The sequence below is a fragment of the Triticum urartu genome, chromosome 1A (genome assembly GCF_056163025.1).
Source record: "Triticum urartu cultivar PI428250 chromosome 1A, HENAU_Tu73, whole genome shotgun sequence".
NCBI lineage: Eukaryota > Viridiplantae > Streptophyta > Magnoliopsida > Poales > Poaceae > Triticum > Triticum urartu.
In genome coordinates, this window is record NC_141873.1 from 176,909,621 (window position 1) to 176,934,896 (window position 25,276).

Genomic DNA, 25,276 nt, shown 5'->3' on the forward strand with positions numbered 1-25,276 from the left:
CGGATCAAGCCCACCAGGACTACCTTCAAAGGAGTCATACCAAGCGTACATGCTCGCTATACAGGCTCAATCACACTAGAGGTTGCCTTCGGATCTCTGGACAACTTCTGAAGCGAGGAGTTAATCTTCGATATCGTCCCCTTCCGCAGCGGTTATCACGCACTGCTTGGACGAACTGCGTTTGCTCGATTCAACGCGGTACCACACTATGCTTATCTCAAGCTCAAGATGCTCGGTCCACGTGGCATCATAACGGTCAATGGAAATACGGAACTCTCCCTCCGTACAAAAGAGCACATAGCTGCCTTAGCAGCAGAAGTACAGAGCGGCCTTCTCAAGCAGAACCTTAATTCCACTGCCGAGTCCACGAACACCGTTAAGAGGGTCCGAACTACTCTGCAGCAGGAGAGCTCGGCTCATCAGGAGCTTGACTAACAATCCGGCCTCCGTCCCAGTCACGATCAAGTGGTGGCATTCGTGCCGCGCGTACTTAACTACGCACTCAAAATCCCATGGGCATCGATAGAGGCATAGCTATCTTGTGGTCCATAGTACGGCTCAACCGACATCGGATACACACACAATTTCACTTTTACTTGTTTCCTTTTCAGGTCTCAATCCCACAGGCACCATCTGGTGGTCTGGTCATCGGTCCTCTTGAAGGATAAACACACCAAGACGGTGAGAAACGCAGACATATGAGGGACTTTTTAGGTGATTCCTTTAGCGATAACTCAACTTGTTTTTCAGGACCCACATGCAGCTCTCCCTTGGTTTCGGCATGTCAAATAGCCTATTGCTTATCGCGCTATGTTTATCAATGTGCCTTGATGTACTAATTAAATTACAATGAGAATAGTTTGTGGCTGGAGCTGTACGACCCCAGCCTTTTACCTTTGTACCTTTTCTGTATTCTTTCTCTTTTTTCAGCTCCCCTGTGGATAACCTTATCAGGTAGCACCCGTACACTTTGTTACGTTCAATGTTTGCCAGGGGCTTCATAGCGCCCCACTTCACGGCAACAAAAGTCCGAGCACTTTTTATAAGTATAGTTCGGCACCCCGAATTTAGCATTATATGCATTGGCTCCGAATCATGTCTTTTGTCAAAAGTTGGGTTTCCCGGCTCCTGTGCTTGCTACCTTACGTTCCACTACATCAGCTAAGGTAGTAAAGGGAGAACTACTATGATTGTGCCTTGGTTTATCCAACGGAGCACCTCAGTAGAGAAAGCCGAAAACTGACTGTCATGATGCGGCGAGAGCCGGTCGACTGTTCGGAGGTGCAAATCGTTGGAGATTTCTTCCGCGTTACGTGAAGGATTGGTACTTCCCGATCAGACGCTTATAGCACACTAGTTTGGATACTAGGGGCTGCGCCCATGTTTTTATTGTCGCACTCCTATGGCTAAGTGAGGGCGTTAAAGCCGCATAGTCTGGTTGCCTGGTTCGTTGCGCTAAACAACTCCTTCAAGGACCATCTAATTGGATCAATATTGTTTAGATTCCACCCCGAACACCCCCGTAGTACCTACATGGGGGCAGAAGCCGACGACTGGTTAACCCTCAGATTTCATACAACACGGCCGCACAGGAAGTAAAAATTTAAAAACATAACAAGCATTATAATGCATAAACACTTTGTTTTATCATACAAGGCAGAGGGAGCTCGAATACATTCATTCAAAGATAGTGTGTTTCACACAGTGATCCGCAACAATGCAGGTTCCCTCCAAGACACCATCAGAATACAACTCGGGTCAGTGGTGCTCCTTGCCCTCAGGCGGCCCCTCGATCATTAGCTTCTTGGCGTCCATCTTCGCCCAGTGCGTTTTGATGCGAGCAGAGGCCATCCGTACACCTTCGATATATACCAACCGCTTTATGACCTCAAGCCTGGGGCAGGCATCAACAAGCCGCTTCACAAGTATGAAGTAGCTGCTGGGTATCAGCATGGCAGGCCATAGTCTGACTATCAGCTCCTTCATGGCTAGCTCGGCCGCCTTGTGCAGTTCGACCAGCTGTTTCAGCTGGTCACTGAAGGACACCGAATGTTCGGGTCCAAGATATTGAGACCAGAACAACTTCTCTGTAGAACTCCCTTCTTCGGCTCGATAGAACTCGGCAGCGTCTGATACACTGCGTGGCAAATCTGTAAATGCCCCTGGAGAGCTCCAAATTCGGGTAAATAAAAGGAACGCTTCCTTCACAGACTTGCTTTGCATAATGAAAGCCTTACCCGCCGCGATCTTCCGGGCCACCTGGATTTCCGGAAGGGCACTTTGGGCTTCGGCTCAAGCCTCATGTGCGCTCTAGCGGGCCTTCGCAAGTTCGGACGCTTGCGTCTTAGAATCACGCTCCAAGGACTCGTACTTCTTGACGGCGTCCTGGAGCTCTTGCTCGACCTCGCTGATCCGGGCCTCGTGTTTCTCGCGCACAGCGGGTTCCTTGGCCGCTTTGTCCTCGGCCTTCGCTAACGCCTTCTTGAGGGCTGCCACCTCGGTCGTGGCCCCAAATAAAGTTCATGGCACTTTAGTGAGCATGAACCATTCATCTTTCCTAAATATACACGTAGGTTACTCCATACCTTGGCTGTCCTCTAGTTGCTTTTTCACGAGGCCGAGCTCTTTCTCAGCCCGCTCCAGGTTCTGCTTCAATGCGGAGACCTCCGCAGTATGAGCGGCAGCGGCCAGAAGCGACGCCTGCTTATTCACATAGACATCTTATGTTAGACTCCGGCGAAAATTATTTTGATCCTCTGCTCGGCTTTTCCTTTTCGGACACCGAACAGAGCATCAGGGGCTACTGTCTACATTGTGATATTCTTTCTATTACCTCTAAGCCTGTTAAAAGGCCAGCACAGGCCTCAGTCAGTCCACTTTTCGTGGACAGAACCTTTTCTATCACCGTACCCATAAGGATACGGTGCTCATCCACAATGGAGGCGGCTCGTAGCGCTTCCAGCAGATTATTCGGTGCCTCTGGATGGATAGAGGTCACCGGCGGAACAGGCACACCTCCTCCTTTCGGGGAAGGCCGTTTGCTGGACTCCGGAGCTGTGTAGGTCTCCGGAATGGTATCCGACTGAGGGCCAAATGGAACTTGGCCACCATCACTAGCCCCCATGGGGGATTTTCCCCCATGTGTTCATCGGCCGAGGAGTCATCCTGGGGCGTCGCCCTGACGATCTCCAGAACCTCCCCCCGGTCGGGGAAGGTCCTTTGGGACACCGCCTCGTCATCACCCTTGGGTGAGACAGAGTGAGAGGGCGGCGGAGACATGCTAGCCATCTCCTTTGAGTCTAGTGAACCCTTTGTCGAGGATCACGGGGAGATGTCACGGGCCAGACTGCAATAGCATAATTTAAAACATATTAATATTACAAAATGGAAAGGCGAGACATTTGGATATGCATAGGGCACTTATGAGGCAGCCTGAGGCTTGGTTCGGGGGGGGGGGGGGGGTCGCTCCGGACTGCTATCGACATCGCACGCGGAGTTATCCGCGAGGGAGCCCTTCCCCCTCTTGGGCGCCTTCGCCTCCAGAGTTGGGGAGGCCCCCATTTTCTTCCTTCCCTCCTCAGGGGGGAGTTGTTTTCTTCCTCCTCTTCATCATCGTCTTCGGCGGCTGAAGAAGGAGTCTCGTCTCCGGATGTCACGTCCGAAGCACCTTTGTGGCGAAGGACACCCCTGGCCCCTTTGGCCATTTTCTTGGCCTTCTTCTCCGGCACCTCATAAGGTGCTGGAAACAGCATCTTTGTCAAAAGCGGGGTTTCTTGGTCTTCGGGTAGCGGAGCCGGACACTTAATCTGCCCTGCTATATCGATCCAGGCCTGAAAAATCGATAGGAGGGCTTAAACTCCTTCCTCAAAATACGCCAGTAGGGTATATACCTTGAAAACATGAAAACTTACCGAATTGACCTGACGTTTTAAGCTGAGCCCACGATCCTCGGTCATTGGCGGCGGTGTCTCGCCGACCTTGAAGAGCATTTTCCAGATGTCTTCATGCGTCATGCCGAAGAGCTCTAGTAGCATTTGGTGCTTGGCCGGATCGAAATCCCACAAATAGCAAGTCCGGTGTTGGCACGGAAGGATCTGGTGAATGATCATAACCTGGATCACGTTGAAGAGTTTGATCCTCTTGGTTATCATGTTCTGGACGCACGTCTGGAGCCCAGTCAGCTTGCTCGAAGAGCCCCAAGTTAGGCCCTTCTCTTCCCAGGAGGTGAGCCGCATCGGAGCTCCGCATCGGAATTCGAGGGCCGGCACCCAATTGGTGTTGCGCTGCTCGGTGATGTAGAACCACCCCGACTGCCACCCCTTCACCATCTCCACAAAGGAGCCTTCGGGCTAGGTGACATTGGGCATCTTTCCCACCATGGTGCCTCCACACTCTGCTTGTTGGCCGCTCAGCACCTTCGGCTTCACATTGAAGGTCTTCAGCCATAGGCCGAAGTTAGGTGGGATACGGAGAAAGGCCTCGCACATGACAATAAATGCCGAGATATTGAGGATAAAGTTGGGGGCTAGATCATGGAAGTCCAGCCCGTAGTAAAACATCAGTCCACGGAAAAACGAGTGGAGAGGGAATCCCAGCCCGCGGACGAAATGTGCGAGAAACACAACCCTCTCATGGGGCTCTGGGGTAGGGACGATCTGTCCCTCGGCCGAGAGACGGTGAACGATCTCCTTGGCCAAGTATCCGGCCTCTCGGAGCTCCTTGATGTCTTTCCTCTTAACAGAGGAGGCCATCCACTTGCCACCAGCTCCGGATTCGGACATGGTTGGGATGCTTTCTCCGGCGTGAGAAGCTAGAGCTTGGGTGCTGGAGCTCAAGAATGGATGGGCAGAGGAAGGAGGAGGCAGGGGTGAGTGAGAACGAATCCTTAGCCCTTATAAAGACCACGAATGTCGAACGCCTCCCTACTCGCCTTAAAACTCGCCTATTCCCAAGGGTTGTGTAAACGGCACGGTTGGGTTATCCATGCCCGTATTGATGAGAATCCCGTAATAAGGGGACACGATCTCAGCTTTGACAAGACGTGCTGATGGTAACCGCGTCTAGAGACGTGGAGCGGCAAACGAAAAATGGTTCGAAACTATGACTGGACAGATGTGATGTCATGTTATGGAAAGTTGTCAGCAGATTGGACTCGTGTAAAATTATATTCTCTCTGCGGTTGTGTGTGTGGTCTGTGTTACAGGTCCGGACATGATTGTTTCGTCCGAAGACTGTTTTGGAGTTCGGGAGGAGGAACCCGCCTTGCAATGCTGAAGACAGATCTACGCGCCGGATACCTTGTCATTGAAGCCAGGTTCAGGGGCTACTGAGGGAGTCCTGGACTAAGGCGTCCTCGGGCATCCGGCCTGTTAGACATGGGCCGGACAGATGGGCTGTGAAGATACAAAGACCGAAGACTGTACCCGTGTCCAGATGGGACTCTCCTTGGCGCGGAAGGCAAGCTTGGCGACCGAATATGTAGATTCCTATCTTTGTAACTGACCTTTTGTAACCCTAGATCTCCCCGATGTCTATATAAACCGGAGGACTTAGTCTGGGAGGAGAGATATTCATTATCATAGCCATACCAGCTAGACCTCTAGGGTTTAGCCATTACGATCTCGAGGTAGATCAACTCTTGTAATACTCGTACTCATCAATATCAATCAAGCAGGACGTAGGGTATTACCTCCATAGAGAGGTCCCGAACCTTGGTAAGCATCGTGTCCCTTGTCCCCTGTTACCATCGACCTAATACGCACAGTTCGGGACCCCCTACCCGAGATCTGCCGGTTTTGACACCGACACACGGCCCAGTGCACGGCGACAAATGGGCAGCGTCTCCGGGATTAGAGAGGAGGGAGGCTATGAATTTGGTGTGGTAGGGGGTGCCATGGAGGAAGGGCTGAGGTTTCGCGGCTCGGGAGAAGGGAGCTTCTGGGGAGAAGGTGATTTGGTGCCCATGAGGTATGAATGGGAAATTGGGAGGGGGAACCATGTCTTACGGTCGCATTTGTCTGAAATGTGTGTGTGTGCGTGGGGGGGGGTTACAGTTCTACCCCTGCCTTTAGGCTTCTCGGCTTGGGTCTGTATACTGAGGGTCAGGGATAGTAGAGTAACTTTGCTTCTCCCAAATAGTGGGCGCGAGCGATTTAGGGCGAGGAGGGCGTGTTTTGTAATATAGTGGGCGAGAGCGATTTCGGGCGAGGAGGGCGTGTTTTGAAATATAGTGGGTGCGAGCGATTTCGGGCTAGTAGAGCGTTTTTTGAAATAGTGGGCACGAGCTATTTCGGGCTAGGAGAGGGTGTTTTGCCGACCATGGTTTATGAATTATTCGGCACATGTCATTTCAGCTGAGGAGAAGGCATGCTTGGATGAAGTTACGAACCTACCCTCGATGTACAACGGACCAATTGATGCATGTCCCAGATAGGCCGATAATTTCGCGTCTCCCATTTATTTGCTCGGGCGAATTCCACTGAGCAGAGGGTGTTTAACGGTTCGTTAAAATTTTGGGAGAACGAGCATCCACGTCTACCTTACCAAGTCGATTCGAATGAAATTTTCAAATATTAGCTTGCCACTTCTTTTTAAGATGGAGATATGATGCTCGGGAGTAATGTGTTTTTACATGCTCGTTGCTAGTGATTTACTATATGACAAATAGTTGACCCAGTCAAAAACGGGAATCAAACCCAAAATGAAATATCTCGATTCAATGAAATAGCTCGTTCACCATGTCAAAATAGTGAACTAAATCCAAAATTGAACACCTCAATCGAGTAGCATGTTGTATAGTATTATAGTACTCCATGAACATGTTGAAAGTCAAATTAATGAACTTGTTTGATATACGCATATCTCCGTTCATGTGTGGATTGAAGACAACATGTTCTCCAATTTAAATATTTGAATGCAAGTATATATTGAAACATGGTTTATATCAGTCTTTGATGCATAAAACCCGACCTCCCCCTCTTCCAAACTCCTGATGTCTCTGTCTCTCTATCAATCGCCAACAATCTTCAATTCCGTCGCATGCATCCAACACACAAACCTTTTTGGTCCCTATCCCTCTCTCTCCGCCTCTCTCTCTTTGTGTGTGTGTGGGGGGGGGGGTCTTTCTAGTTCGCATGAATATATACTCCATCCATAGGTCTCTCTCGCACACTATGTATGATTTTCTAGTCCAAGCTAAATATCTTGGGTGCACTCATCGTACGCACACAAATTCCATGGCTCGTTGCCCATAACTCTCTCATGCACCACTTTGTCATCTCAGAGCTCTTCCCTCTCTCTCTCAAACTCTCCATCTACCTAGGTCACACATACACATGCATATATCACTCGCACTCGATAGACCCATCTAAAACTCTATCTCTCTCCCTCGTTCTCTCTCCATCTCACACGCACACACACACAATCTCATGCCTAGCTAAGTATGATGGTCTCTCATTCAAATGTAGGCACACGCAGTCCCCCCCATATGTGTATGACTAGCTAATCTTAGTCTCCATCAAAAACATGTGCATGGTCTGTCTTGATTTCTCTCGGGGAATCTTTCTATCGCGCACGCACCACCCTCGATCTCCCACCCATATAGTCCCCTCACGATCTCGAGGGGATCTCTCTATCACAAACACACCCTCTCTCCCTCCCCATGCGTCCATGTTCTCCATGTGTCCCTCTCGACCTTTGTTCCTTGTTGGCCAGACCTCTATTGGACATGTGCTATAGGGGTGTCTCTCTCCGTTGCAAAGAATCACGCACTAGCTACCTTCATGTATCTCCTCACCTCGCTTTTCTATCTTGGAGATGCATGCGTGATATGTTTGCATAAGAAATGAAAAAACACAAACTCTCTCTAATTTATCGTTTGTTGTCCCTTTCTCTTTCACACACATACTCTTTTTGCACACTCACTCATTCTCATTCACACGCACTTGATCTCTCTCGACTTAGTCACTCTCTTCGGTCCATAGCATATAGATTTATTGAAAAGTCAAATATCACAAAGTTGGACCATGTACGTGGAGAAAAACATTTACATCTAGAACGACAAACATATATCATTAGATTCATCATGAGATGTAGTTTTGTATGATGTATCTTTGGTATTGTAGATATAAATAACATTTGCGTAAACCTAATCAAAGTTTCCAAAGTTCGACTTATAAACAATTTACATGCACTTCATTATCGAGCGGATGGAATATCTCTTTCCCCCTCTCAGCTATCTAACGCACCACTCAGCCTTATCGGGGCTCCTCTATCTCTTTCGAACTTTATATCTCCCTGGTTCACACATACACATGTCTCGCCTGCGCTACATATAGACACATCCAACACTCTCCTCCCTTGTTCTCTCTCTATGTGACACGCACCCCCCTAAGTACCATAATCCCTCACTCCATCATAGGCGCAGTGTCGGGACCCCGATCCTAAGTCACACCGATCTAGAATGTAACACATCATATCACTTTGCTGCCTCATGCACGGTATCCCCACGAGTGTCGCCTTACCATGGCCCGGGACCGTTTGCGCCTTTTGGCTCACGTATATGATAGTGTCGCTAGCATCCATACGACAGAGAATCCGGGCCGACATGACTAGTCGTGAACCCAAAGTGGCACTAACTTACAGGGACATGCATACATGAATCAACCTCGAGCATGTCAGTCAACAGCGTATGAATCCGGGATGTAGCAATTGGGCTAATAGGACTCCGGGAACCCGGGCTATAGCAGGCTAACAAGACTCGTATGTCTCCGCGTGACATTTCCTTGAAGGGACAGACACAGGAACGAAGTGAATCACATGGCGGCCAGTCTAAGTGTTCCGGAGCAGTTGTGCTGGGCTAGCAGGACTACAGTAAACCAGGCTGTAGCAGACTACCAAGGCTTAGTGGAAGCACTGGACTACATTTCCCCATAAGAGAGGCTACCAAGGATAAACAACTAGATTGTCGGATCCCACACATTGCAATACACGTTACACGTACGCATAACATGCAAGTATGTGTTGTACAACATGGCATCACAACATAACTCAAACTCATATATATAAAGGCCCGGAAGAGCCACATAGCATTCAATACAAACAGGGGTCTCATGACCCATCATTCAGAGCATACAAGCAACGGAAGCATTACATGTCTGAGTACAGACAACTACCAAAAGAAAAAGGCTGAGAAGCCTGACTATCTACAAGACCCTCCCAAGGGTACAAGATAGTAGCTGGGATACAAGCTACTCGTCGAAGTCACTAGTGTAACCAACTGCAAAACATAAATAAGCAAACGTGAGTATGAAGGTACTCAGCGAGTCTTACATTCGAACTATCTACATATGCAACATTATCAACAAAGGGGGTGGTGGAGTTTTAACAGCAGCAAGCCAGCTTTGACTGAGTGGCTAACCTATACTACAAGTATCAGAAACTTCTTTAAGGTGAGGAAACGCACACGAGTCCACATATTCACCATATCAAAACTCCACTATGGATCCATTCCCGTCTCCCTACGAGAAGGCCATCCATAGCACTCACGCTTATCTTGCGTATTTTAGAGTACCCACTTCAAGTTGTCTATGTACTACATAAGTCCTCCAAGTTTCCATATCCGAGGAAAACGGCTATTCGAATAGATAATGTTAACCCTGCAGGGGTGTACTTCTTCACACACGCTCTCGCCACTTATCGCCCTGTACACGTCATGTACCTCAGCAACCTTCAAGCGGAAGCCGGGCGAGGGTGTCGTCCATGACTTGACTAACCACACAAGTCTCTCGTCTAGGTTTATCTCCTATTCGAGTTCCATCCGCAAGGAGTTCCGACCGAAGTCTCCAGTACGGCCCCAAACGATGTGTGTAGGGTTCCCAAGCCCACCATCCGGGTGCCACTTGGTACACCGTGCCATGATGCCTAGTCTGTCCCAAGCCCGTCCTGTCGGACACCACCTGGTAGACAAGTAGCACTACCTACAAACGGCAGAAACTAGTTGCAACTCCTGGACAGAGATCAAGTGGATTAGTAAGCCGAGAGGGGCCGGATAATCGGAACCCAATGTGTGGTAGTAACTGGACTTGGATAACATACATAGAACTTAGTGCTTAGGGACGGTTCCAATGAGATAACCCACCATGTACTCCTACATGGCCTCTCATCGCTACCTTTACCAAAATGTGTTCACACTCTTAGCCTTTATCGGTAGGACATGCTCACCACTCCGATTCAATCACGATGAATCAGACCTGACACAACTCTAAGCATAGCTGGCATAAAGAAAACAAGCATGGATGAGCGGGCACATCAAGGCTAAAACAACTCCTACTCATGCTAGTGGGTTTCAACTATTTACTGTGGCAATGATAGATCATGGAGAGGAATGGGTTCAACTACCACAGCAGAAAGTAGCAGTTGAATCGTTGTTGTCCTAATGCAGTATAAGGAGAAGGAGCAAGAGAGTGGGATTTATCGAAATGATCAAGGGGGTTTGCTTGCCTAATAGATCAACAAAGGGGTACTGCTCCTCTGACAGGTACTCGGGAACACCTTCCGGAGTGGAACCTATCAAGAAGAAACGGTGCCGGCAATCAAAACACAAACAAATGCAACAATATGACGCATGAACATGACATGTGCAAATGGTAGTGTTTGGGCTAATGCAAGATGCTACCAAGTTGGTTGAAGCCCATTTGAATCAAAGATTCAAATGCAATTTCAAAATGAAGCATTTAAAATGCCCATATTATGTTTTCACTGATAAAGCATGTATAAGTTGGTTTTTCATTCATGTAACTGGCATAAATGGATTCCTTGCATTTTTCTGATAATTTTTCATATATAAACTATTTCATTCTGAGCTACGGTTGAATTATTATGAATTTTAGAAGTTTATATCATTTTCTGGATTTTCCTAATTTATTTTAATACCAGAAAAAGAATAACTGCATCAGCACTACGTCGGCATGACGTAAGCGAGTCAACGGGGCTGACCAGGTCAAACCTGACCAGTGGGTCCCACTGGTCAGTGACCCAGTCAACTAACTAAGTTAGTTAGTCCTAACTAACTGGGCAGGGCCCACTAGTCAGTGACTGTAGTAGCTAACCTAGCTAGTTAATTAGTGCTAACTAGAGTAATTAGTCGGGCGGGGCCCGCAAGTTAGTGAGAGAGAGAGGGGGAGGTCAAACTGGGCAGTGGGGTCAACCCACGCCGGTCAAAGGTCAGCGGTCGCCGGTGTTTAGCCGTCGGCGAGTCCAGACGTGGCGGTGCGCTGCGGGTTTTGCCTGCAGGGAGCCATTTGGCGCGCGGAGTGCAGCTACGGGATGCGGACGCTCGTCCGCATCCAACCGTGGTGGTGGCGTGGCCGAGGAGTGGCTGGAGTGGCGCCGGTGACGACGAGTGCGGCGGCCAGAGTTCGGGCGTGCTCGGGTTGGAGCTAGGGGCACGTGGGGAGGAGCTGAGGGTGGCTACATGCTCCTGGGGAGGTGAGGAGAATGATGCGCATGCGGGAGCGGCTGGTTCGGGCTCTGGCCACGGTGGCGCCATGGCCGGTGGCACGGAGCTCTCGGCTCCGGTGGCAGAGGCGGCTAGAGGAGAGGAACGAGCTTGGGGAGTAGGGGAAAAGGTGGCGGAGCTCACAGGTGCGGGGACGATCGGTGGGCAGCAAATCGACGATGAGGATCTCTGGGCACCGAAGTTGAAGAAGACGTCGGGGACGGTGTTGCAGGGCCTCCGGCGAAGCCTGCCTCGGCGTGGAGGTTGAGGGAGACACGGTGGAGCTTCTGGACCTGGCGGCAGGGCGAGGGAGAGCTGGTGGCCACGGAGATGCTCGTCGGCGTTCTCGGGCGGTCGTGTCGATCGCGGTCGAGAGAGACAGAGGAGGAGACGGGACGAGGGAGAGTGAGAGGGGGTCGGGGAGGCTGCATGGCGTCATCCAAAGAGGCCAGGGCGAAGCGGCAAGCAGGAGGTGGCCGGGCGTGCGCCGGCGTGCGTCGGCCACGCGCTCAGCATCCTCCTCGCACGGTGGAGACGACGACTGGCAGGGCCAGCTGGCTGGGCCGGCCAGCTGGGCCGCATAGTGCCAGGCCTCAGGTAACTGGCCCAGGTAAGTTTTCCCCTTTTTTGTTTTCTTTTCTAATTCTGACATTCGTTTTTGACTTAAAATAAATACTAGCACAATTCTAAAAATGTTGGGATTCCTTGTGACCACTAGTTATAATATACCAGAGGCCCTCACCAATTTCCAACATTTTTGGAGCCTTTAGAATATTTATATTATTTTAAACAGCTCCAATTCAAAGACATATGGATTCATTCAAAAATCCAAAATGTTTAGCAGAAATGTGCATCACCTCTGGTTGTTGTTTGCAACATTTTCCAAAGACCATGAACATTTTTGAAGAGCATTTTGGGTTTATTGAAATTCCATTTTTAATTTGAACCTATTTGAATTTGCTTTGGTGCTATGGTTTGAAACATTCCCCATTTCAAATTCATTTGAAACTTAAACATGATGCACAAAGCAAGCCTAGATCATACCAGAACTAGGGATGTGACAAATTGCCCCCACTCGGAAGGATCTCGTCCCGAGATTCAGGAGTCGGCAGAAAGAAAGCGGGGTACTCAAGTCGAAGACGATCTTCTCGCTCCCAAGTAGCTTCTCTCTCGGAATGATGACACCACTGAACCTTGAGAAACTTAATGTTATGATGTCGAGTGACACGCTTTGCTTGATCCAGAATGCGAACGGGGTACTCTCGATAAGTGAGGTTATCTTGGAGATCAAGCATTTCGTGGTCCACTCCGCGGATGGGATCCGAGAAGCAACGCCTGAGTTGAGAGACGTGGAGGACATCATGAACTCACGAAAGATGTGGGGGTAGTTCCAACTGGTAGGCAACCTCTCCTTGTTTAGCGAGAATGCGAAAAGGACCAATGAAACGAGGAGCCAACTTGCCCTTGATACCGAAACGATGGGTACCCTTCAAAGGAGTAACCCGAAGGTAAGCCTTGTCGCCAACTTCATAAGCCACTTCCTTATGACGACGGTCATACTAGCTCTTTTGATGAGATTGGGCTGTTTTCAAATTCTCACGAATGATGCGAACTTGCTCTTCTGCCTCCTGGATCTTATCCGGTCCAAAGAATTGTCTTTCACCGGTTTCTGACCAGTCCAAAGGTGTTCGACATCTTCGTCCATACAAAATCTCGAAGGGTGCTTTCCTAAGACTGGATTGATAGCTATTGTTATAAGCAAACTCGGCGAAAGGAAGACACTTCTCCCAATCCATACCGAATGAGATAACACAAGCTCTAAGCATGTCTTCGAGAATTTGGTTGACCCTTTCCACCTGACCACATGACTGAGGGTGGAAAGCGGTACTGAAAGAAAGATGGGTTCCCATGGCATTTTGGAAACTTTCCCAAAAATGAGAGGTGAAAATACTGCCATGGTCTGAATTGATCTCTAGTGGAACACCATGGAGTGACACTATTCAGGAGATATATAAGTCAGCGAGCTGACTAGCAGTGATACTCTCTCGAACAGGTAGGAAGTGAGCCATTTTGGAAAGACGGTCAATGACTACGAAGATAGCATTATTTCCTTTCTTGGTCCTGGGAAAGCCGGTGATGAAATCCATACCAACTTTGTCCCATTTCCACTCGGGAATAGCTAAAGGTTGAAGGGTGCCAGCAGGTCTTTGATGCTCTGCCTTAACGCGATGACAAACGTCACAGTTGGCAATATACTGAGCGATTTCTCTCTTCATCCTAGTCCACCAGAACCTCTGGCGTAGGTCCTGATACATCTTTGTACTACCGGGATGAATCGTGAGAGGGGATTCATGGGCCTCCTTAAGGATCAGTTGCTGCATCTGTTGACATTTGGGAACCACCAAATGGTTTCCAAAGTAAACAACACCTCGTTCATCCATAGAGAAACAGTCGACAACTCCCTTGGAAATATTTTTCTTGATCCAGGAGATTCCCGTATCATGCTTCTGAGCCTCTATGATCTGATCCGTAAGGGTAGGTTTCGCCACCAAGGTAGAAAGGGAACCATGAGGAGCTATGTGAAGGTTAAGCTTACAGAATTCCTCATGGAGGGGTGGTTGACATTGTTGCAACATGAGGTTGTTGCAATAGGATTTACGACTTAAAGCATCAGCCATGAAATTGGCTTTTCCTGGGGTGTAGGTGATTCCTAAGTCGTAATCCAAGATCAACTCCAACCAACGTCTCTGTCTGAGATTCAGATCCGGTTGGGTGAAGATATACTTGAGACTCTGATGGTCAGTGTAGATTTCACAACGGTTACCAAGAAGGTAATTCTGCCAAGTCTTAAGTGCATAGACTACGGCTACAAGCTCTAGATCATGTGTAGGACAATTTTCCTCATGTGGATGCAACTGTCGAGATGCATAGGCAATCACATGACGATCCTGCATAAGAATGCAACCTAGTCCTTGACGAGAAGCGTCACAATAGATAACAAAGTCTTTAGTGAAATCCGGTGGCATGAGTATGGGCGCAGAAGTCAGGCGTCTTTTCAGTTCCTGAAAACTACGCTCACACTGTGGGGTCCACTCAAACCATTTATCTTTCTTGAGAAGTTCCGTGAGGGGTTTGGCCACTTTGGAGAAGTTTTCAACGAAGCGGCAACAATAACTGGCTAGACCAAGGAAACTCCTAACTTGTTTGACCGTTTTGGGTGGAGTCCAATCGAGAACGGCTTTAACTCTTTCGGGATTGACAGCAATGCCCTTAACAGAGATCACTTGACCTAGATAGGTCACTTCCGGCAACCAAAATTCACACTTGGAGAACTTGGCATAAAGGCGGTGCTCTCTGAGTTTTTCTAACACAAGTCTAAGATGTTGGGCATGCTCTTCCTCATTCTTCGAGTAAATAAGAATATCATCGAGGTAAACCACGACGAACTTATCTAGGTACTCCATGAAGATCGAGTTCATGAAGCGAAAAAAGTAGTTGGAGCATTGGTTAGGCCGAAAGACATCACGGTGTACTCATATTGATCATAACGTGTGACAAAGGCCGTTTTGGGGATGTCCCCGTTTCTGATTTTGATCTGGTGGTAGCCTAACCTCAAATCCATCTTGGAAAAGACTGAGGATCCAGCGAGCTGATCATAGAGGTTGTTTATCCTGGGGAGCGGATACTTGTTCTTTATCATGACCACATTAACGGGACGATAATCTACAACCATCCAATCCGTACCATCCTTCTTCTTGACAAAGAGGACATGACAAGCCCAAGGAGAACAACTGGGACGGATGAAACCCTTTTGCAAGGACTCATCAAGCTGTTTCTTAAGCTCGGCTAACTCCAAAGGTGCCATCTTGTATGGTCTCCTAGAGATTGGAACAGTTCCTGGGATAAATTCTATGACAAACTCTACATCTCTATTAGGTGGGACACATGGCAGTTCTTCTGGAAAGACATCCGGGAAGTCACGGACTACCGGAATATCTTCAAGGTCTGGAAGAGGGCGAGCATTAAGAGGATAGAGTTGACGCCTTGCAACTCTAGTGGAGACAGTGACTATTTTGCCAGATGGATGTGTAAGTTGAACAGATCTAGTGTAACAATCGATCTTGGCATGATGAGCTGTCATCCAGTCCATGCCCAAGATGATGTTAATATCTAAAGACTTGAGAGATATCAAAGAAGCAAGGACTACCAGCCTGTCAACAAGGATTTCATTACCATGGCTTACCTTGGAGGTTTGCCATTTGGAACCAGGAGTCTGGATTATTAGTGGAGTTGGCATATCACAAAATGACATGTCCTGCAACCGAGCATAAACTTCGGATATGAAGGAGTGGGATGCTCCAGTATCGAACAGAACGGAAGATGGGTGCCAATTGACAAGAAGCGTAGCCAGTACGACGTCGGGATCATCTTGAGCTTCTGTAGCTGAGACGTGGTGCACACATGCTCGTTCAGTGGTGGCTGGCTTGGTACCGATCATCTTGCCTGATGGCTTTTCACGGCCAACAGACCTCTCAGACTGGGGTGGAGTATAACTAGACTAAGGGCAGTCACGTGCATAGTGTCCTCGTTCTCCGCAGGTGAAGCAAGTTCCTGAGGTAGGACGTGGACCTACTTTGGCAAGTGGTCCACTAATAGGCCTGGGTGGATCACGTTGCTAAGTTGGGTGAGGCGCCACATCGGATGGCCTCGGTGCATATCCAGGTGGAAGAGCTGAGTTCGGGATCCAAATTCGTCGCTTCTGAGAGCCAGAGCGGGAGGAAGAACCTAGATCATGGTTGTGCTTACGATACTCCTCGTAAGTGAGCTGAGCTGTCTCTGCATTAATGGCCTTGTTCACAAGAGCCTAGAAAGTATCACAATGATGCAGGTGGAGATCACGACGCAACTTAGGGTTGAGACCCTTCCGGAACCTAGCCTGCTTCTTGGCGTCCGTGGACACTTCTTTTGTAGCATAGCGGGCGAGGTTTTCAAACTCTCTACTGTAAGCATCAACATGTAGCTTACCCTGGGTAAAACTACAGAAATCTTCCCTCTTGCGGTCAATGAGAGCTCGAGGAATGTGGTGATCATGAAAAGCCTCGGTGAAATCCCTCCAGGTAGGAATCTGGCTAGCTGGAAGCATAGCCTCATAGCTCTGCCACCAAATACTAGCACGACCTTCCAGGTGATAGGTAGCATAGGTGACCTTGTCACCTTCAGCTATGTTTGCAGAATGCAACTTGTGAGTGATGCTCCGGAGCCAGTCATCTGCATCGAGTGGCTCAATGGAATGATGGAAGGTGGGTGGTTTCAGACCAATGAAGTCGGTGATGGAAACCAACTTCTCACGCTGATGTGCGGTGTTCTGCTCAGTCTGTGCCAGCAAGCGGTTAGTCTCATGCTTGTTCCTTTCGGAAGCTAACAAGAACTCTGCCATCAAAGGCTGGTCAGGAGGATCCTCATCCCTACCATCTCCGTGGTTTTTGTTATGAGAAACTAAACCTCGGTTAGCAGACGACATCCTGGAACAGAAACCAAGGAAGCAAGGATGGAATTAGCATCGACATAAGGATGCGGAATGTAATGCAAAAGTATTGGAAACTCTTGAAATCCTAGGACAATTCCGGCAGCATAACGGCTGTAAATTCTCAAAAAGGATTTTGAGACATTCATCAAAGGAATAGCATAATCACTCAGCATCATAATATCAAGGTTCTGGGTCAAACTGATGACACACGAAAATAGTAGAACTGTACGAAGACACGAACCAACAATCCTAAGACTTTACGGTTTAGTAACACGTCATCCTGAGAGATAGAGGAGAAGCCTAGTCCTTAACCCTCATAGAAAAGAAGAGGCTGACTCAGGAAGAATGACATGAGGTAAAGGACTAAAAAGAGCCTTACATTCCCTTCCAGAATCAATTCCCTTATATAATTAAAACATTTCTAGATTCAACTTTGACCATTTTGGCTTGGTAATCCTATAGTCAGTCAAGCTCTGATATCAACGCTGTCAGGACCCCAATCCCAAGTCACACCGATCTAGCATGTAACACATCATATCACTTTGCGGCCTCACACATAGTATCCCCATGGGTGTCGCCTTACCATGGCCCAGGACCGTTTGCGCCTTTTAGCTCACGCATATGATAGTGTCGCTAGCATCCATATGACAAAGAATCCAGGCTGATATGACTAGTCGTGAACCCAAAGTGGCACTAACTTACAGGGACAGGCATACATGAATCAACCTCGAGTATGTAGGTCAACAGCATATGAATCCAGGCTGTAGCAACTGGGCTAACAGGACACCGGGAACCCGGGCTGTAGCAGGCTAACATGACTCCATATGTCTCCGGGTGACATTTCCCCGAATGGACAGACACAGGAATGAAGTGAATCACATGCCGGCTAGTCTAAGTGTTCTGGAGCAGTAGTGCTAGGCTAGCAGGACTCCGGTAAACAGGGCTGTAGCGGAGTACCAAGGCTTAGTGGAAGCACTGGACTACATTTCCCCATAAGAGAGGCTACCAAGGATAAACAACTAGATTATCGGATCCCACACATAGCAATACACGTTACACGTACGCATAACATGCAAGTATGTGTTGTACAACATGGCATCACAACATAACTCAAACTCATATATATAAAGGCCCGGAAGAGCCACATAGCATTGAATACACACAGGGGTCTCATGACCCATCATTCACAGCATACAAGCAGCGGAAGCATTACATGTCTGAGTACAGACAACTACCAAAAGAAAAAGGCTGAGAAGCCTGACTATCTACAAGACCCTCCCAAGGGTACAAGATAGTAGCTGGGATACAAGATACTCGTCGAAGTCACTAGTGTAACCAACTGCAAAACATAAATAAGCAAACGTGAGTATGAAGGTACTCAGCGAGTCTTACATTCGAACTATCTACATATGCAACATTATCAACAAAGGGGGTGGTGGAGTTTTAACAGCAGCAAGCCAGCTTTGACTGAGTGGCTAACCTATACTACAAGTATCAGAAACTTCTTTAAGGTGAGGAAACGCACACGAGTCCACATATTCACCATATCAAAACTCCACTATGGATCCATTCCCGTCTCCCTACGAGAAGGCCATCCATAGCACTCACGCTTATCTTGCGTATTTTAGAGTACCCACTTCAAGTTGTCTATGTACTACATAAGTCCTCCAAGTTTCCATATCCGAGGAAAACGGCTATTCGAATAGATAATGTTAACCCTGCAGGGGTGTACTTCTTCACACACGCTCTCGCCACTTATCGGCCTGTACACGTCATGTACCTCAGCAACCTTCAAGCGGAAGCCGGGCGAGGGTGTCGGCCACGACCTGACTAACCACACAAGTCTCTCGTCCAGGTTTATTGCCTATTCGAGTTCCATCCGCAAGGAGTTCCGGCCGAAGTCTCCAGTACGGCTCCTCTGACAGGTACTCGCGGGGGTTGCTTGCCTGATAGATCAACGAAGGGGTACTGCTCCTCTGACAGGTACTCGGGAACACCTTCCGGAGTGGAACCTATCGAGAAGAAACGGTGCCGGCAATCAAAACACAAACAAATGCAACAATATGATGCATGAACATGACATGTGCAAATGGTAGTGTTTGGGCTAATGCAAGATGCTACCAAGTTGGTTGAAACCCATTTGAATCAAGATTCAAATGCAAATTCAAAATGAAGCATTTAAAATGCCCATATTGTGTTTTCACTTATAAAGCATGTATAAGTTGGTTTTTCATGCATGTAACTGGCACAAATGGATTCCTTGCATTTTTCTGATAATTTTTCATATATAAATTATTTCATTCTGAGCTACAGTTGAATTATTATGAATTTTAGAAGTTTATATCATTTTCTGGATTTTCCTAATTTATTTTAATACCAGAAAAAGAATAACTGTGTTAGCACTACGTCAGCATGATGTAAGCGAGTCAACGGGGCTGACCAGGTCAAACCTGACCAGTGGGTCCCACTGGTCAGTGACCCAGTCAACTAAATAAGTTAGTTAGTCCTAAGTAACTAGGCCGGGTCCACTAGTCAGTGACTGTAGTAGCTAACCTAGCTAGTTAATTAGTGCTAACTAGAGTAATTAGTCGGGCGGGGCCTGCAAGTTAGTTAGAGTGAGAGGGGGAGGTCAAACTGGGCAGTGGGGTCAACCCACGTCGGGCAAAGGTCAGCGGTCGCCGGCGTTTAGCCGCCGGCGAGTCCAGACGCGGCGGTGCGCTGCGGGTTTTGCCTACAGGGAGCCATTTGGCGCGTGGAGTGCGGCTACGGGATGCGGACGCTCGTCCGCATCCAACCGTGGTGGTGGCACGGCCGGGGAGTGGCCGGAGTGGCGCCGGTGACGACGAGTGCGGCGGCCGGAGTTCGGGCATGCTCGGGTTGGAGCTATGGGCATGTGGGGAGGAGCTGAGGGTGGCTACATGCTCCTGGGGAGGTGAGGAGAACCATGACGCATGCGAGAGTGGATGGTTTGGGCTCTGGCCATGGTGGCGCCATGGCCGGCGACACGGAGCTCTCGGCTCCGGTGGCAGAGGCGGCTAGAGGAGAGGAACGAGCTCGGGTAGGAGGGGAAAAGGCGGCGGAGCTCACAAAGAGGCTAACGGAGGACTCGGCAGGCGCGGGGATGGCCGGTGGGCCGCAAATCAACGGCGGGGATCTCCGGGCACCGAAGTTGAAGAAGACATCGGGGACGGCGTTGCAGGGCCTCCGGTGAAGCCTGGCTCGGCGTGGAGGTTGAGGGAGACACGACGGAGGTTCTGGACCTGGCGGCAGGGCGAGGGAGAGGTGGTGGCCACGGAGGTGCTCGTCGGCGTTCTCGGACGGTCGCGGCGATCACGGGAGAGAGAGACAGAGGAGGAGACGGGGACGAGGGACAGTGAGAGGGGGTCGGGGAGGCTGCATGGCGTCATACAAAGAGGCCAGGGCGAAGGGCAAGCAGGAGGTGGCCGGGCGTGCGCCGGCGTGCGTCGGCCACTCGCTCGGCGTCCTCCCGGCGTGGTGGAGACGACGACTAGTAGGGCCAGCTGGGCCGCACAGTGCCAGGCCTCAGGTAAGTGGCCCAGGTAAGTTTTCCCCATTTTTGTTTTCTTTTATAATTCTGACATTTGTTTTTGACTTAAAATAAATACTAGCACAATTCTAAAAATGTTGGGATTCCTTGTGACCACTAGTTATAATATACTAGAGGCCCTCACCAATTTCCAACATTTTTGGAGCCTTTAAAATATTTATATTATTTTAAACAGCTCCAATTCAAATATATATGGGTTCATTCAAAAATCCAAAATGTTTAGCAAAAATGTGCATGACCTCTGGTTGTTGTTTGCAACATTTTCCAAAGACCATGAAAATTTTTGAAGAGCATTTTGGGTTTATTGAAATTCCATTTTTAATTTGAACCTATTTGAATTTGCTTTGGTGCTAGGGTTTGAAACATTCCCCATTTCAAATTCATTTGAAACATAAGCATGATGCACAAAGCAAGCCTAGATCATACCAGAACTAGGGATGTGACACACACGCACTCCCCCCTAAGTATGATTATCTCTCACTAGCCATCTCGTACACATGTATTCTCTCCTTCCATCCATACGTCTATCTCGATATTTCTCGGGGTATCTTCTATCGCGCACACACCTTGTCACTCGATATCCCACCCATGTAGTCCCATCACGATCTGCAGGGCATCTCTGTATGACAAACATACACTCTCTCCTCCCCATGTCTGCATTTTCTCCGTACGTCCCTCTCGACCTCTCTCCCTTGTTTGTCAGACCCCTGTTGGCCATGTGCTAGGGGTATTTCTCTCTCAGTTGCACACAACCACGCACTATCTCCTCACCTTGCTTCCGTTGTCGAAGATGCATGTGTGATATGTTTGCATAAGACACACACGCCTTTTCTCTACTTTTATCATGTGTGGTCAATGTCTCTTTCACACACACGCACACACTTTTTTCACTCACTCTTTCTATTTCACTCTCTCTCCCTCTCTCTCTAGTTAGGGACTCTCTTGTCGGATCACATGTTCTGGCAAAACCCTTAAGGTTTGAACATTGGGGTGCACGCGAAGATCTTCCCCCTATCGATCTGCGTTCTAACTTAGCTAAGATCTCACGAACTAACTCAACAAACTCGCAACACAAAGGGCACAAGATTTATACTGGATCAGGCCACCGTTGTGGTGTAATACCCTACTCCAGTGTGGTGGTGGTGGATTGCCTCTTGGGCTGAGGATGAACAGTACAAGGGGAAGAACAACCTCCTGAGGTTGAGCTGTTCTTGTGCTTGGCGAACTGGTTGTCGTTCGGGTGGATTTGGGACGAGTTGCCTCCTACTATGGTGACTAAACCTATTTATAGAGGCCATGGTCCTCTACCCAAATATTTAGCAGGAAGGGAGCCAACAATGGCCAATTAGAAAGGGGACAACTAGTACAAGCTATCCTAACAAAAGCAGTCTTCGCCTGCCAAAGGCTCTGGTGGTGACACCGTCTTGGGCTCCATGGTGACCTCCATCTTGCCGTCCTTCTGGTCTTGGTCTCATTGCACCAACATGGTAAGCTTTGCTTGATGTGTCGGTACTCCACGCCTGCGCTTGCCCCCTTAGCACCAAAGAGGAAACAAGGACGCTGCACGCGCTGGTGCCCGCCTGGTCTCGATCTTCATAACTTACATCACCCGAACCTCGTGAGGTTTACCCAGCCTTGAACTCTCCGCCCCTCACGAGCCAGCCTGGTGGGGCCGCTCCTGAGGAGGTCTTGTGCCGTTCGCTTCGCGAGGCTTGTACCCTCGCGAGGGTCCTGATTCCTTGTTGATGAAGATGGGCCGTACAAGCATGCTAGCAAAGCCATGCCGTGGGCCGCAGGCAGGCAAGTCTGGGGACCCCCGTTACCAGAACACCGACAGTAGCCCTCGGGCCCAAGGCGTGCTTGGGCTCGGCTTCGAGGCAAAGCCAAGGGTGAAGTGCCGAGCGCCGCGGGCTCACATAGCCTGCGGCCTCGATCGACGCGTGGCGGTTGATTGGACGTGGGCATCTCCGCTTACGCACGCTACCTCGGCAACTGCCCGACATGACAAGTCCCTGCGACATGCAAGGAAAACCATCATTACCTGTGATCGTGGGTGCTGCTGGTTGGCCTTCTCTTGGTATACATGGGAGGGGGGCAGAGCCCCCATCGCCCATCCTTCCTCTGCCTCTCCTGCTTCTTCTCCTTCTTTGCTTCTCTCATGCCACCGATGGCGCCGTCGAGGAGGTTCACCACCGCGGAGAAGGGGAAGGCCCCTTGTGAGGGGCCTGGCTCTCCGGTGCCCAAGCATGGACGCGGACGTCTCATCAAGCACACTACAACCCCTGCCATGGCTCCACGCGGCTGTGGCGGTGCCGCTTCGTGGTGCAGGGGTCGCTCCGGTTGTGGCGGTCCCGTTGACGAATGGAGACGTGCCATGGTCGCGCGGCCTCCCCGGCCATGCTTCCACTCGGCGGAGATGCTACTGGAGTTCGTTGTCTGGTCAGAGGATCCGGCTGGCAACTGGCTTCAGCTCCCGCGCTTCTTCGCCGACGAGCTGCCGGCCTCAGGTCCTGGCGGGCTTTGGCTACAGGCGGACGGCTGCTGCAGCAGGGCTTCTTGGGTTGCGATCGCGGTCTCCGCCGCGGGGAATGTAGCTCTGGCCCGCAGTTGGCAGACGTTCACCCGCACACGCGGCCTGGGAAGGCGGTGCAGCCTTCACTTCAAGTACGACGGCGATGCGACCCTCTATGTGAGGGTGTTTGGGGAAGATGGTCGCCGCGCCGGGTGCTGCCCCGAGGTGAACGATGTCGAGGAGGTGCTCGGCCTTGGCGACGGACGTGACGAGGATGAGGGCGAACCCGCCCTTCGTGCCGACCGCGTCTTGTCCGGCTATGGCAGCTCTTCCCCGAGCGACAGCTCCAGCAGTGGCGGCTATGACCAGCCGCCACGCCGCCGTGCCCGCTTCGAAGACAGTGGCAGGTCATCTAGTCTTCGCGCCTCCGTGAAGCACGGGGAGGGGTCCATCTGAGCTCAGCAGGGCGTTGGGGCCTGCGCCCGTGAACCACTGTAGGTGCCACTTCTATTTTGTTCTCCTTTTCCTTCCTGCTTCAGAAGGAAACTAGAATGGGCCCCGGAGGGGCATGTATCGAACTATGATCTCAATCATTATGTTATGTTTGTTGTTCCTATGTCGTGTCGCAATGTCGTCATTTTATGTAGTTATAACCTAGCTCGACTTGTTTCAGGTGGCCTCCTTCTCACGAGGCGCTTTCCTTCTAGTGCCTTTCGAGGCCTCCTTGACCTGATATGCGCTTAGGAACTGCAAAGAATTCGTCAAGAGGCTTATTGCTCACCCAGGGCTTGGTCATAGGGGCCGCTGGCCTTGACTTAGCGCTTCGCGTCGCGATACCCGTGGGGCACGGATCAGGAGAGGTGCGCCGGCTTGTGGGCTCGAACAAGGGTGCCTCATGAAAAGAAGGCTCACAAGCGTACATATTCAGCCCCCTCGCGAGGGACGCAAGGGAGAGTACATGTCGACCAAAGAGACCAAGGCAGAAACAGAGGCAGAAAGCGATAAAATGGGACCAGCAAGAGACACCAGAAAGCAAATTTCAATTAAAAGAGGGGCGAGCCAACTTCGGAAAGGAAATGAAAAGCCGCGTCTGGCACCTAGTATAGTCTTCGACATCTTCTCACTAGCGCGGAGCTAAGTGCTTCCACTCGGCGTGTGAGGTTGCCCCCGAGGCCCTAGGGTGGCTCTCCTGAGGCGTCGGGGCGTGTACAACCCCACTCATTATTACGTGAGAGTGTCACGGGCGGCGATTCTTCACAGGCACGGGGCCTTGCTTCACAGGCACCGGGCCTTTCTTCACAGGCACCGGGCCTTCTTCACAGGCACTGGGCCTTTCTTCACAGGCACCGAGCCTTCTTCATAGGCACTGGGCCTTCTTCACAAGCACCGGGCCTTTCTTCATGGGTAGAACTTCCGGAGGTGTTGGATGTTCCAGGTGTTCTGGACGGGTACCCCGTCCTGTGTCTCCAGACACGCAGTGCTTGGCCTGGAGACGTGGACGACCTTGAACGGGCCCTCCCACATGGGCGAGAGCTTATGCAGCCCCTCCCTAGAGAGCACCCGCCTCAAGACGAGGTCACCCACCTCAAGAGTCCTGGGGCGGACGCTGCGGCAATGGTACCGCCGCAGCGCCTGCTGGTATCTTGTCGCCCGTAATGCAGCTTCACGGCGTCGTTCCTCCCCCGGCACGAGGTCCATCCACCGCGTGGCGTCCTACTGCATCTCATCAAACGCCAGGACCCGTGCGGAGCGATGCTCAACCTCATGAGGGAGGACTGCTTATGCTCAATAGACGAGGAAGAACGGGGTTTCGCCCATTGGCTTGGTGGCGGTGGTGTGGATCGACCACATCACAGACTGGAGCTCGTCGTGCCAGCCCCTGCCGCAGGCCTCGAGCTTCGTCTTGAAGGTCCTTGTCTTGAGGCCCTTCAGGACCTCTGCGTTGGTGTGTTCGGCCTGGCTGTTTCTCCTGGGGTGTGCTACGGATGCATAGCAGATCTGCATTCCAAGGTTAGCTCGATATGACTTGAAGAGATTACTAGTGAACTGCGAGCCGTTATTGGTGATGATGCAGTTGGGGACCCCAAGACGGCTCATGAGTCCCTTGATGAACTTGACTGCAGAGGCAGCTGGGATGGCACGGACGGCTTCAACCTCCGGCCACTTAGTGAA

The 25,276-nt window shown here is 50.1% G+C and overlaps 1 pseudogene; it reads right to left on the bottom strand.

The window, feature by feature from the left end:
• The window catches only part of LOC125532810 (putative inactive receptor kinase At5g58300), a 54,100-nt pseudogene extending 29,298 nt beyond the window's left edge, over positions 1 to 24,802 (bottom strand).
• Positions 24,803 to 25,276: the final 474 nt, after the last annotated feature.